This window comes from Melanotaenia boesemani, chromosome 23 (assembly GCF_017639745.1).
Source record: "Melanotaenia boesemani isolate fMelBoe1 chromosome 23, fMelBoe1.pri, whole genome shotgun sequence".
NCBI classification, from domain to species: domain Eukaryota; kingdom Metazoa; phylum Chordata; class Actinopteri; order Atheriniformes; family Melanotaeniidae; genus Melanotaenia; species Melanotaenia boesemani.
In genome coordinates, this window is record NC_055704.1 from 16,564,194 (window position 1) to 16,578,034 (window position 13,841).

Below are 13,841 nucleotides of genomic sequence, written 5' to 3' on the forward strand. Positions count from 1 at the left end.
ACAGAAATGCATAAAATGTAAATTATAATAGCCAGTTCTGCTGTTATGTAATGAATGGACAGGTGGTAAAAAAGGATGCATGCTCATTTAATGTGCACACGTTACTTTAAAGACCTTGACAGCTCAATGAGCTCTTAAGCAATGTCGGTTTGACCTCTGCAGGCATTTGCCTATCAAGTTTTTGTTCTACTTATCTAATGCAGCTAACAAAGAAACCTATATTAACTTAAATTTAAAAATATTAAGTTAAAGAAATTGCATCACTTTCCAAATTGTAATTAAGATATAAAGCAAACTTTTACACAGATTTTGAGGGTTTTTTCAAAACATAATAACGAGCAGAATGACTAGAAACAAATATATGAGACGGTATATTTTCCAGCTGTGCTACATGACTGAAAGCTGTTTTTTTTGTTCTAAAGTGAATTAGCAAAACATTTTCCCACTAAGTGTGGAAAGAGGGGCAGCGTGTGGAAAATGTTCTCTGCTAAGTGGAGAGGCGTAGCTGCCTTTACTGTTGACCACCGTGGCAGGATGACAAGCTTTAACAGACAAATTTGCACATATGTGCAAATTTGTCTGTTAAGCTGGAGAGCAGCGAACGCAGACATAGGGATGTTTGTGAGTATACACACACACACACAGTCTCACGCAAATGAAAACTGAACACACACGCTCGTAGCTGGGCTCCTTCACAATGAAAGGGTGTGAAATGAGCCCAGGACACGTTGCACTGCAGGGAGGCTTTTAGCACATACTTGGACACTGACGAGAAGTCAAAGCTCCTTCCTGTGAGCTGGTCAACACAGCTCGCAAGGCAAGTTGAGAAAAATTAGCTTCGTCATCTCTCACTCAGAAGTGAGGAAACCAAACTCGGTGCAGTGATCCACATAAAAAGCACTTATTTAGGATTCATAAAAATATCCCATTAGCTTATAACTTTGTGTGATATCGGTGCAGTAAACATCAGAATAGAGTGAATAATGAAAGGCATCCGACTCTTCTTTACAACAGAACAAGCTCATGTGTGGTGCCCCTCTTTTAGAAATCAGTGTGTACAAACTAAGGGTCAAACCACTAATTCACTTACACTTTTTAAGTGTGTACCACAGGGGTCAGTTTTCATGTTCAGTTTTTCATGCAATAACTTAAGTAGGTATAATCTCCACTCACAAGATCTCTCACTGTTAGCTGTCCCTAAGCAGTAAATATGCTGCTCCTGCTGACTGGAACAACCTGGAAAAAGGTCCTTGGACCGAAGGAACTGGTTTCGTAAAATGATTTTAAAGGCTAAATAATTAGAATTTTTTCTGTAAAAAATTTTTAAATTTTCTCATTTATTGCAAGGGATAAAAGGAAGCTTCCCTATAAACAATTTATCTGCTACATCAACAATGTCCTTGTCAAGTTTTTCTGATTCAAATTAAGAGTTCCGTGCCGGAATAACTTCGGTGCACTGTGTTGCTCTTTCCTATTTCTTGGTTCCTTATCCAATCATAAGCGACTCCCCTCGGTTGCCTAACAACAACAAGGAAGCATTTAGTATTTTATGTCGGCAAAAGAGCAGCAGCGTGCAGATATGGAAGCTAGTAAAAGAAGCGGACCAGAAATAGCTTCAGAAAAACATAAAAAGCCTCGGCATCCTGCTAAGAAAAAGCAAATGACCAAAAAAGGAATAAAACGAGGCTCAATATTGGAGAATCTTTTGCAAGGTAGAGAAGTCTGAGCTGGCAAAGTTTCTCCTGGACAAGTAAACACTGGAATTTTGCTTAAATTAACCAAAAGTTCATCTTGATTTACAAAGATTTTAGTCTAATTTATTTCTCGGCACTCATTAAATGAATTTGTGTGACTGTATGGATGTATTAGAGGAGTAAATTGGTGGCCTATTAGTTTACAACAACAAATGTAATGATGTTTGGACCAAGTGAATACTGTGTTTGTCCTTATAAACTTATGAAATTACTTTCAAATTAATTTATTAAGTGAAACTAAGGAATAATAGCCGCTGCGTGGCATTTGTAAATTAGCGCGTGAAATTAGCGCTAGCATTGCAAAGCATAGCAACTTACTGTGTGTGTGAATCATCTTCGCTCGTCATCATGATGTTTGCTGGTGCTATGTTCTCCGTCCTTCGTAGACTGTATATGAAAGAACCATCCACTCACAAACTGGCAACCTGCGCAAATTTCCTTAAAGGGAGAGGGGGGGAGGGAGGAAGAATGCTCTCCGTGTTTTGTTTTTTTGGGGGTTTTTTTTCGACTGCAGTTCTGATTTAAAACACTAGGTGTCAATGCGACTTATTTTGCCTTTAAAGACGTTTCAAATGTATGGTCAAAGGTTTATTCAGAGTGTAGATTCTTTGTTTAACGTGTTTTAGATGTTTGGTACTTCTTAGCTTTTATAGTGTTTTATGTGTTTTGCTTACAACGTTATGTGAATTTTATAGTGCGTCTTCAAGAGCTGTAATTTCTGTTTATTGTGCTGCTGCTTTCTTGGCTACGACAGTCTTGTGTGGTGGAAAAAAATAACGTCTGACAGAGATCCAGATGTTAAAGGTTTTTGAGTAATTCAGGTTTATTAAAATTTGTTGACCAGGAGAGAGTCACACAGAGTTACCAGCACTTCTGAAGAGTCTCTGAAGTGTGTGTCTTTTATATCTGCATGTTGGCCTTGCAGGAATAGTGGGGTTATTGGGATACAATGGTTAAAACTGATCTGTTCAGTATAATCAAAGTCAAAGTCAGCTTTATTGTCAATTTTACAGCATGTACAGGACAAACAAATGTTGGTTCTCTCACACCATGGTGCATTAAAATTTAAGAATGTAAGCCAATAAACAAAACAAGTACTGAAGATTATTTTATGATTATAATTATAATGAAGATTGGCATACAACAGGGTTATTAGAAAGATGGTTTGGTCTCTTAATCAGGTCTTGGAAGTACTCTGGCATACAAAAGTCAAACCTGAGCTACTCAGTAAAATGAAGATTGACATATGATGGGATTAAACTGATATGCTCATGACACAAGCACTTCTCTAAACTAGTTTAGTCTAAACATGTTCTGAAAAGTGAAATTTTTAAATAAAAGAATAATAAAAAAAATATCCTTCATACCTTTAAAAAATATTTTTTAATTTAAATGAGTCAGTTTCATTGGTTAAATAAAGGTTAAATAAAAACATGAATAAAAGGCATCCTGGTCAGATGCCCCAACCACCTCAAATGGCTCCTTTTGATGTGGAGAAAGGCAGCAATCCCATTATATGTTCCTCCAGCTCTTGTGCCTGAGGGTGAAGCCAGCCACCTTTCAGATCTCACTGTTTTGGTCACTACCAACAGCTAATGACCAGAGGTAAGGGTTTGAAAGTTGATCAACTGATAAAATTGACATTTTTAACTTTCTGTTCTCCTTCACATCAGTGCAGATGCTGCCTCAATCCACCAGTCATTCACCTGCTCTATTCTGCCTCTACGTGCGAACATATCCGAGAGGCAAAACTTGCTGTCAATCACCGAGGGAAATCCACCCTTTTCCAACCGGGATGTATGGTATGAGATCTCAACCATCTCACATTCAACTAAAAACTGCCCCAATTACACTGGAGGTCTCTGTTTCATTAAGCCAAGAAGACCGCATTATCTGCAAAAAAAGATGCAGTCCTAGCCCAGCATAGTTGTTCAACACCATCAAACCCATTGCACATGATGTCCAGGATCACATCATGTGATTGCTGTGCTGTTCCACTTCTTTGAGTCACAGCTATTTGTAAAATTTTACCCTGAAGCATTGACAGCCATCACCTTGTTCTCGCATGCAAATTTTATTGAAATCTAACCACTGCCATCAAATTATTGCAGGATACATATGAATGGACAGACCAGGGTCAAACCACAGCATGTCTCCACATTTCATAGCGTAGTAGAGTTATAGAGTTAATTTCATTCCTCGTTGTGTCTTTATGGATAGCTGCTTGGTTTGGCACATGCCAAGTGTCCTTGAAAGTTATTTTTAGCATCTGCTGCGAGTATCCTCTACAAAGCAAAACAGCAGGTTTGACAAACAATGGAAATTCACATGGACTCCAGGAAACACCTGCTTCATGTGTGACAGCAAAAACTCAGCACATAGCTTTGAAGTTTTGACAGTCGTGAATAACCTTTGTTGTGTGAAGGTTATTCACCTATCATGAAGTGTTTATGTGTTTGTTTTTTCCTCTTCCTGCATGAAAAGCATCCATACCATCATGTGTTTAGCTAAAGTTTTTGCTTAGCGTTATTGCACTGCTACAAACTAAGTGATTTTAGACAAAAACATTGAAGGTGAAACACTGAAAAAATAAAGAGAACAAACAGAAAATTAATTTTGACAGCTTCAAAATTACCTTTCACCACAGCTTAACTGTTAGGCTTGAAATACTTTCGGTGAAGAGATTTACTGGCATCCAGTTGTTGCTTAGTAATTGCATGATTTTTTACAATGACTTGTAATGAGTGCAGTTTAAGTACTACCCGTCAGTCATAATGATAATTAATTAGCTTTAAAAAAATTGGGTCAATCACTGGAAGAGAGATCACTGAGTTTTACAGAGGGGGTTGTTTCATAAAGTTTTACTCTTACATTAAAGTTTAAAGGTATAACAGTCTCTGTAGTTCAGATTCGATCACTTTCCTGTGTCTGTTAAATATTAAACATCGGGCAGCAGCCAGCCAACTGTGCCAGGCACATTCACAAAGACATTCTGTGTTTGCTTCAAATGCCCTGCAACACGGCTAGTTGTAAATTTTACATTTCAGGTTTTACACAGATTAAATATGATAGATATAATGTGGTAATTAGATTTTGTTATTACTGGACAGCAGTTTACTCAGTCATTAAGCTAATCTGGATGTTTTATCTGCTTCTTTACATCTGCTGTACATAAAGAGCTTCTAAAAACACTGAACACACCAACTCATTAAACATGAATGGCAGATCCATGAGAGTGGTATCTATTTGTCAAAATGTACACAGAACTGGTGCAGTATTGTGCTAATATCATGAGCCACCCATATCTGTATATTCAGCGTGCAAGGAGCTATACTTTCTCTATCATTTTTATAGTGGTCTTGAGCAATAGTTCTCCAGGCTTTCTGAAGGTTTAGATTGTATTTTAGGCACTTTGTTTTTCGCAGCCTCACAACTACATATTTTGTTCCCTTCTGTTACTTGCAATAACAAAAAAGACCAAAGATAAAGTTTGACAAGACTAAAATTATATTGTTGTTACCCAAACAAGGTCTTTTGCAAAGAGCTATCTACCAAAAACTTGGCATCCCTCTGTATGGTGTATAATATATCATTGAAAAATGTGAGCAAAGTGGACATAAAGAGAGAAAAGAAAATACAAGGCGCAAAAAAAAAAAAAAAACTCAGCAGATGAACAGACCCGACACAGGACCTGAGAGATGCATCTGGACCTTAAGTTGTTCAGCTATGGTTCCCTGAAGTCTCATAAACAGTTTCCATGAAGGGGTGGATGTCAGTAAGTTATATCTTAAGGAAGAGAAACAGGGAGAAAAGGCTAAGGTATGCCAAATGACTCATGAACTGCACTGAAAATCAGTGGCAACCGGTCTGATGGAGTCCAAACAACATGATTGAAGCAAGCATCTTGACAGAACAAAAGGCACAAACAATTAAAAAGCATTGGGATGTCCTTCAAGAAGATTGGAGTACTGTTTCTAAAGCTAAAAAAATACAACTTAGCTTGTCTAAGAGGATTCAGGTTGTGTCAAACAATAAATGTGGTCATCATATATATTGGCTGTTATGCCTCATATACCATATTTCCATTAAGCGTATTTTAATAAAAAAAAATTGCATCTAGTTTCCTGTTTTCCTTTTGCTCAGTCCGGTACATATTCTAAATGAAGTGAAAAAGGTATGGATTGTTTATGAATCAAATACCTGTACTCTTCCTCTATATTTATGAGATAGTGAAAGAGTAAAGGTATGTAATCCATAAGCATTATAAATCCATTGTAGCTTCTGTCTTTTTTTAAATATATGGGAGTGACTGCACTTATTTGCAAAGAAGGCAGATTTTACTGCAAATGTCCTCAGCTGACTAACCAATCTGATTCATCACAGAATGCCATGTAACCCCAAACTGTATGTCCTAAACAAAAACACAAGGACCGCTGTGAGGCAGTTAAATCTAAAAATATCATGTTAAAATTAAGCCTTCCTAATTATGACTCTATGTGCATACCTTAAAGTCCAAATTTCCTTAAAACAAGACACTACCGCCAACACATTTTTCCTTGAACGTCATGCTAAAGATGTGTATTATGATGAAGATATTAAATGATTACACAAACATGTAGACAGTATAAAGGTGGCTTTCACATAGGATTTCCTTTCAGAGTCAAATAAATGTAATTTATGTTTTTTTAACAGCTTCCAGGATAAGTTTCAAATAATGTTAGAAAGAATTGACGTTTGCTCTCAAATATCCTCAAAGCTCCTCCCCTACTGTTCCAGGAGCTCTGCCTGACTTAGCAAGGGCTGTCTGACAGTGGAGGACAGGAGGATTTTAAACTTCTCTATAACCCTGTCAATGAGGCAGCTTCACGTCCCTGTGTGCAAGTGCATCCGTGCACGTTTGTGTATGTGTATGTATGGCTGTGAGGGTTGGTGTGTACACATTAGTTCCCAAGTGCCAAGAGTGTGAGTACATCACTCACCCCCGGAGATGGTTTGGGATTGCAGGAAAAAGAAAGACAGGGCTGAAGGTTAATCTGAGGTGGGTACAGTTCATCAGATCCCTGAAGTGACGTGTGGCAGCTGCAGGAGCAGGCAAGTGGAGACGGGAAAGCTGAACACAGAAGAGCAGAATCAACAGCACTGAGTAATCATAGCTGTCCTCACTTAGTGAAGATGCAAACAGAAACAAGACATTTCTGACAACTGCAGACATCATTACTTCCATTTAATAAGCTGGAAAAACACACCAGATAGCCATGTTTTTACTACTACATCTGCTGTTTGCTACTGTGTACATGGCAGGTATAAAGTATTAATGATTTGACAGTTCCTGCTTGAGCACCATCACAAATACAGACATGCAGCTACAGCATTTTTTACTCACTTAAGCAGGTTCAAGGGCTCAAGAAATGGAGCGTGGAAAAGGAAGGTACATATTTCAAAAAGTACTAAATACAGAAATGAAGAAATGTACATGTACTTATGCTTTTTTTTTTTCCTTATTTTCCCCAACTTTCGTTAACTGTAGCTACCGGTGACTCAGAGACCTGGGGGATGCTGCAGTTTGCAGTCTTCTCTGTTAATCAATGTCCTCTGCTCCTTTGCATCCCTTCATTTTTCCTGACATTTTTTTTTGCTGTGGATTGTGACCAAAGTAAAAAACTAAGGGTCAAAAAATTATTTTAAGCAATCCCAAAGAGCAAGCAAATTAAGTGACCACCACATGGGCTGTTCATAAAACACAACAAATTAATTATTCAGCTGAAACAACAGCATCTGTAGTGAGTCAGTGTCACTAAAATGCAAGCCCGGCGCTATGGGTGGGCACCAGTAGGCAAAGCCCGCCCTTTCACAGATCCGGCCCTCCAATCGAGGAAGTAGCCTTTTAATGTTAAATTATATTTAAAAGTATGTACATTCATTTATAATTATTAAACAATTGCTTTATAGTGGTACTATTTATCATAACGAAAATCACTTTCTGTGTGTGCTTTATCAATGCTAAAAAAAACTTACCTGTCATCATATTTCCAAGTTATGTGTATGTGTTTTTGTATACTTAATCCATGTGTGTATAGAGAATAACCAAATATTGCTATATTTCGAGCAAGTCATTGGCTAGCTCCAATGAAGTAGTAGTAGACTGACTTCTTTGGACAATGGACATCAGAAAATGGTTCAGAAATGGCAAGAAGAAATGAACATGTCAGGTGTCACACTGCAAGAATCAGCCACTTCCAGCAGCTTGGATGATTTCAGCAATGTGTTGAGACTTAGCAAGGAAGCAACCGATGCAGCAACCACAGGTGCATGTGTCCCTCCTTCTTCTCTGCCTGTGGACACATTGTCTGCAGCTGGATTAAACTCAGCACGACTCATCCTCACAAAGTGTGGTAAGTCACAATTACATTTTTACTGACAGTATTTTAGTCTGTTAGGTTTTTATCTACTGGAGATGTTTCTCTTGTGTTTTACAAAGGTGATGTATGTTGAACAAAATGAAACAGGATCAGTCTGGTTGAGCTCTAGTAGCCTTTTCTCAAAAGTGAGCTTATGTAAAGTACAGGTTAGTTACTGAGCATTCCACCACAATTTCTCTTTGATTGGATGTAGAAGTTTGCCAAATGGCCAGATCTGAATTCTTTGATTAACTAAGGCTGGCTTCAGTCTATCATTTAATTACAAAAAGACTGACTTTGCTAATCAAACATTATTTTTGTTCTGTTAAATTAGTTCACAGCTGATATCAGCTGGATCCAATTTTAAGTGTCAGCATCAGCATAAGGCTTTTTTTTTGTTTCAAAATGGTTGCTTCACTATGGACCAAATATTTAAAGTGTAACTACACACCCTTCTTTTTGCGTAACTCCACTTACTGCCAAATTTGAAAAATGCCTGAAACTGCAAGGGTTGAGGTGGGAGCATATACGTCCCTAATTATGCAGAATTTCAAGATTAAATACCATCCAAATGGATGAGTTAGAAAAATATTCACCCCCCTCACAGTTGTCATGAAGGTAAACTTGACCTATTAATCCTAAAATGTGATTTTGTACCAGGCTTTAAACATGTTTATTTCTGCTGTGAAGTTGGTCTTTTTAACATGGGAGTCTATGGGGTTTTGCTCTGTTTTGGAGCCAGCCCCTAGTGGATGAGGGGTGAACTGCAATTTTTTGCACTTCCCCATAGGCTTCACATTTTGCATGCGGAGGTTGCCGCTTAGGTGGGAGGTTTGGGGTGATCAGCGGAGAGTGGGTGGGTAAGGATACACAGGCAGAAATGATTGACAGACAGCAGCTCAGCGGCCACTAGATAGATGGAAAGCAAGATTCACAAAGCACCTACACCACTGAGTGATATTTGAGGTGGAAGACTTTTCCTCTCGCGAATCTCCTCAGCAACACAAGAACAAGATGTTCCTGAACCGTATCAGTCTGAGCCGTTATGCTGGCCTGTCAGCAACTCCAGCAGACTCTCGAAAGATGTGGAGATTTGCAGCAGGTTGTGGCAGCTGCAGGAAGTGCCGCTGTAAGTTGCTGCTGCTACGATTTGAGCTGTTTTCTAAGGGTCAGCAGGTAAAGAATAAAGTCCGGTGTTACTTTTACACCCCTCAAAAGCACAAATCCATCCCATTGCAGGAATATTTCATCAGAAATTCTAAAAAATAGAAATCTGAAGCTAACAAATCAACACCATTTCACCATTCATTTGCATTGGTGGGTGCAGTTTTCTATGCCTTCAAAGTGAGGACCTGCCTATCTGCATTTGGAGGGAGGGGGGTGTTAGGTTTTGAAAATTTTCTTGTGACTTAGAGAAGCACCAGAACGGCTCTAAATCATGAAAAATAAAATCTGGTTTTATCCTGTAGGGGGTGTTGTGAGCCATTTTTTACCCACAAAATCCCATTTTTCAAACAAATAAAATAAAATACAAATGTTATCAACAGTATAGGTGGTTTTCATCACAGTTAAGTAAGACTGCATTGTTCGCAGCTAAAAAAAAAAATTTAACTTGAATCGGTCCTCTTATAAATTCAATGTATACCTACACTATGAATTGCCCAGCCTGTTAGTAAGCCCTGTTGACTGTACTACTGCAACAGAAGAATCACCTACATCTTAGTTAAGAAACACACTCGCATCATCATCAGAACCACAAGATACACCAATGTTAGAGAGGACCAAGGTCAATTCAGGTCATTAGCTTACCCTATGTAGTAGCAATAAAATGGGTAGTACGAGCGGCTACATAAGTCCACTAATTAGAATCCAGCACTGCCACAGATTGATGTCTACATAAGGAATCAATGCAAAATCCATGTAAATATCATTTTAAAAATCAAACAATACATTTATTTGCAGTATGGCAGAATAAGAAGCTAAAATCTAACTTAACAACACGTCTTCCTTGCTGGACAAACAAATGCAGCCAGCCTTGAGACAAATGCACAGATTCTGGTCATTTTCATGCTTAAACTGGATAAACTGGGTTTAACTGGCGAATGATTTTTACTGGCTTAAAGAACATTACAAGTTTTCTGTCAGTATGGAAAGGTTCTGTAACCTGAAGCAGTATAAAGACATCATCTTTTTTTCATTTTAAAAGAAAATCTACAGAAATTATTTGGCTTGCTGTCATTCTTTTACCCAGAATCTGAGCAGTCAAAAAGACCCCAATCATTACATCTCTATAACTATTTGCTTTCCACCTACTTCCCCCATGAGGTGGAAAATTGTAGTTTAAAATAGCCTGATTTTTTTTTATCACATCCTATTCAGATGTTCCAACACTGCTGAAAAAGGTATACCCCTTTTTAGTTAAATGATAACTAAAAAGCAGAATTCACTTAAAATATCAGCGGTACACTTTGAGATCAAAAACCCTCTTACAGAATTGCCATGTTACAAAAAGCAGGGAAATGCAGCACAAACACTTGTGCTTTGTGTGGCATTTTGTCAAGAGGGCATGTAGTGTTAACCGTGATGGTGGAAAATGAGATAATTCAAAAAGCTATTCAGATTAAAAATAATAGGTCTCCAAAAGGAGCAGCTCTTCAGTCACCATATAAAAAAGCCCAAGTGAGTGCTGGCATACACTTTTGAATTATAGGGAAAATATGCCTTCCATAAAAATAATAACAAAATAAAAAATCAGTGTGTAATATATATATATATATAACCTCTTAGCCAATGTACACGTTATGAGATAAATGGATAAATAATCAAGAAAAAGCCAGAAGGAAGGGGACAAATGAGAAGGAGGGAAGGGGAGATTGAATGGATGTTACAGCAGATTTGATGGGTATTTAAAATCAAGCATCTATAAATAATTCAGTATTTGTTCACTGTATGGTTAGATATGATTTGGTGTAACAGTAATGCATACAGCAATGGGTGCATTTTAATGTTATACTCCCCCAAACGGGGGAGCTCACAGAGTAAGTTTTTTAAAAAGAAGACATCTGAAAGAAAAAAAATCAACACAAAGAAAAGCTTTTTATTACACAGCAGCCTATTTACAATGAGATCAATAGAGCATTCAAATAACTGAGAAAAAGTTTGTGAAATTACCAGATGAACACGACTTGTATTGAACTAGGATTTTTCTCTGTTTAATGTTTTGTTTACTTTTGTGTGGATCTAGTGCAATAAAAGCCACCAGACACAATGAAATGCAGTAGTTTCCAAAGGGAACTCGATTATATTGATCTCATCCTGAGTGAAATGAATAGTGCTTCTTACCCATAGAGCAGTTCACTATACATTCAGTGTTGGAGAGGATTTAGAAATACCCTACATGTACAATTATTAGCCAAACAGTGTTCTCCAGGATTAATTAGGTTGTTAGGAAAACAGAATGCTTTCACTCAACCATAACTATTGTGGGACTTCATACCCTGATGTTTAACAAAGGAAAAGTTTAAGCACAATTATTAGGCAACTAAATAAAATAAAAAGAAATAAAAACCCACCAATAAAACCCTGTATTTAGACAGAAAAACTGCAATACCTCATCAGGCCTTCTGAAACATCTAAATACTATAAAACCATGCAACAGGACAGAGAAATAATTAACACTTCTACAAAGAAGGTTTTAACCATCCCCAATCTGTTTTTCTCTTTTTTTCCCTTTACAAATTACCAGGAAAATGGTGAAACAGCAGAATAGTTTATTGAAATATGTACATTTAATGGGAGCATATATAGCAAAAACTTTGCTTCCACGTAGCTTAAAAGTTAGCATTTCATATGACCATTGAGGAGTCTTTATTAATAGTTCTCCAGTCTTCTTGAGTTCTTCTTTTAGATGTTGGTGCCTTTTGTTCTATTTGCTATACAATGGTTTCTGGATAGTCCCCATGCAATGGAGACCATTTCTAATGAGCTTTTGGCCAACAGTAGATGGATCAACTGAAGGTCCAGATGCATCTTTAAATGGCCAAAGACCTTCAGAAAGCCTGAAGAGGTTTTGCTTAAGACTTCTTTAAGACTTCAGACTTTTGCACAGAACTGTACTTCTCCTTATCTTTATTAACAGTCTTGAGCTATCCACAGTCTCACATTTCTTGATATATCCATGATGGACTTTTGCCTAAACATAACCTACAACCTCTGCTGCCATTTAGTAACATTAGGCACCTTTAACATTTAAATAACTTATGATCCCAGAACCTGAAATCAGTACAGACAGTCAAATCCTACCATTTTCTGTATATAATATGTATTTTTGTATATAATAACAGAACCCTTCAGCCTGTCACAATCAGCCACCAGAGCATCACCTGATAACCCTGCCTTGATTTTGGAGGCAGCTAGCACAACAATTATGGTTAATATTAATTTAATATTAATATAAATACTAATCTAACATTGACCAAGAAAGCCACAGGAATAACATGACAGCATCAAGGTTTTAGAACAAGGTATGCCTGTCTTCATCAAAAAGGCATCATTTTGAGGAATGTCCATGCACTCCTGACCTATCTCCATTAGAGAGACTATGTGGAGAGTTTTGAAACAAAAAACAGGGCAACTTTGTATTGTTGAACACCTTAGGGTATATGACAACTGCAATAAAACAATAACTGAACACTTCAATGCTTGGTCCCCTAAATGTCATAAAGTCTTTGACATATTATAAGAATGATTACAAAGTGGAAAAAGCTGTCTCAGCATTTTTGGGATGAGTTTCATTCTGTCTGCAAAGACATACAAATTAAGGTAAATGCCACACATGTTTTCATTTACTTATCTATGTACCAACTATTTTCTATATTATGCCATTTTTCCTAATCAGGGGTGTTACAGATCCTGAAACAGAGTTGATATTTGTTGTATTGACAACATCTGTGTTAACTCAATAGAAAGTTCTCACAATGTGGGTTCAACTAAAAATCAAAGAAATAAAGCTCAACAGAGATAATTTGGAACAACAACTACAAGCACATTTGATACGACATCAATGCTACATTTTGAATAGATGTCCAAACACTTAAATGCAAATTGCACCCTCAGATGACAGGAAGTATGTTAATAACATGCACAATGCTTCACTCAGAATGCATGACAAATTACACTGGATATGCTCAGTCAATCTGGCGAAGTTTACAGCAAAAACACCAAATATAGAATCTCAAAAAATACATTTCATAGTGTCGTGCATAAGTTTTCAAAGTGGAGTGAGCGAACAGATCACCCATGTGGAACTTTTTTACACTACCGCAGCCAACACATTTAACGGCTACATGCAAAACCTGTGCAGTAAATGTTCCAAAAAACTTGATTAATCTGCTTGAGCAGGTCACTGACACCGAGTGGTGTGTCTGTGAAAAAGCTCAACAAGTTGGGTTTATCTGTTTTTTTGTTTGTTTGTTTGTTTTTTGTTGTTGTTGTTTTTTACCAAGATAGTAAAGCTATTGTTTTATTCAGCAGCTTTTGAAATAGATGTTTCATTTCTGGCACTGTGCCGGATCTCCGGCTGGCACTTTTTGCGCTGCAAAAAAAGAAAAAAAAAAAGGTGATGTGCGCTAATGTGGACTATTGTCATGTCGAGTTTATCTACCAATGGTGTGAGATGAATGCAGCTTTG

General features: G+C 37.4%; 1 long non-coding RNA gene across 1 annotated transcript in view; it reads right to left on the bottom strand.

Moving 5' to 3' along the window:
- Positions 1-5,451: 5,451 nt before the first annotated feature.
- The window catches only part of LOC121634489, a 49,446-nt gene continuing 41,056 nt past the window's right edge, over positions 5,452-13,841 (bottom strand). The window contains exons 3-4 of the long non-coding RNA XR_006009241.1: positions 6,734-6,864; positions 5,452-5,540 (exon numbers count right to left, since the gene is read on the bottom strand). This is a non-coding gene — a long non-coding RNA (uncharacterized LOC121634489). The remainder of the gene's footprint in view (positions 5,541-6,733; positions 6,865-13,841) is intronic.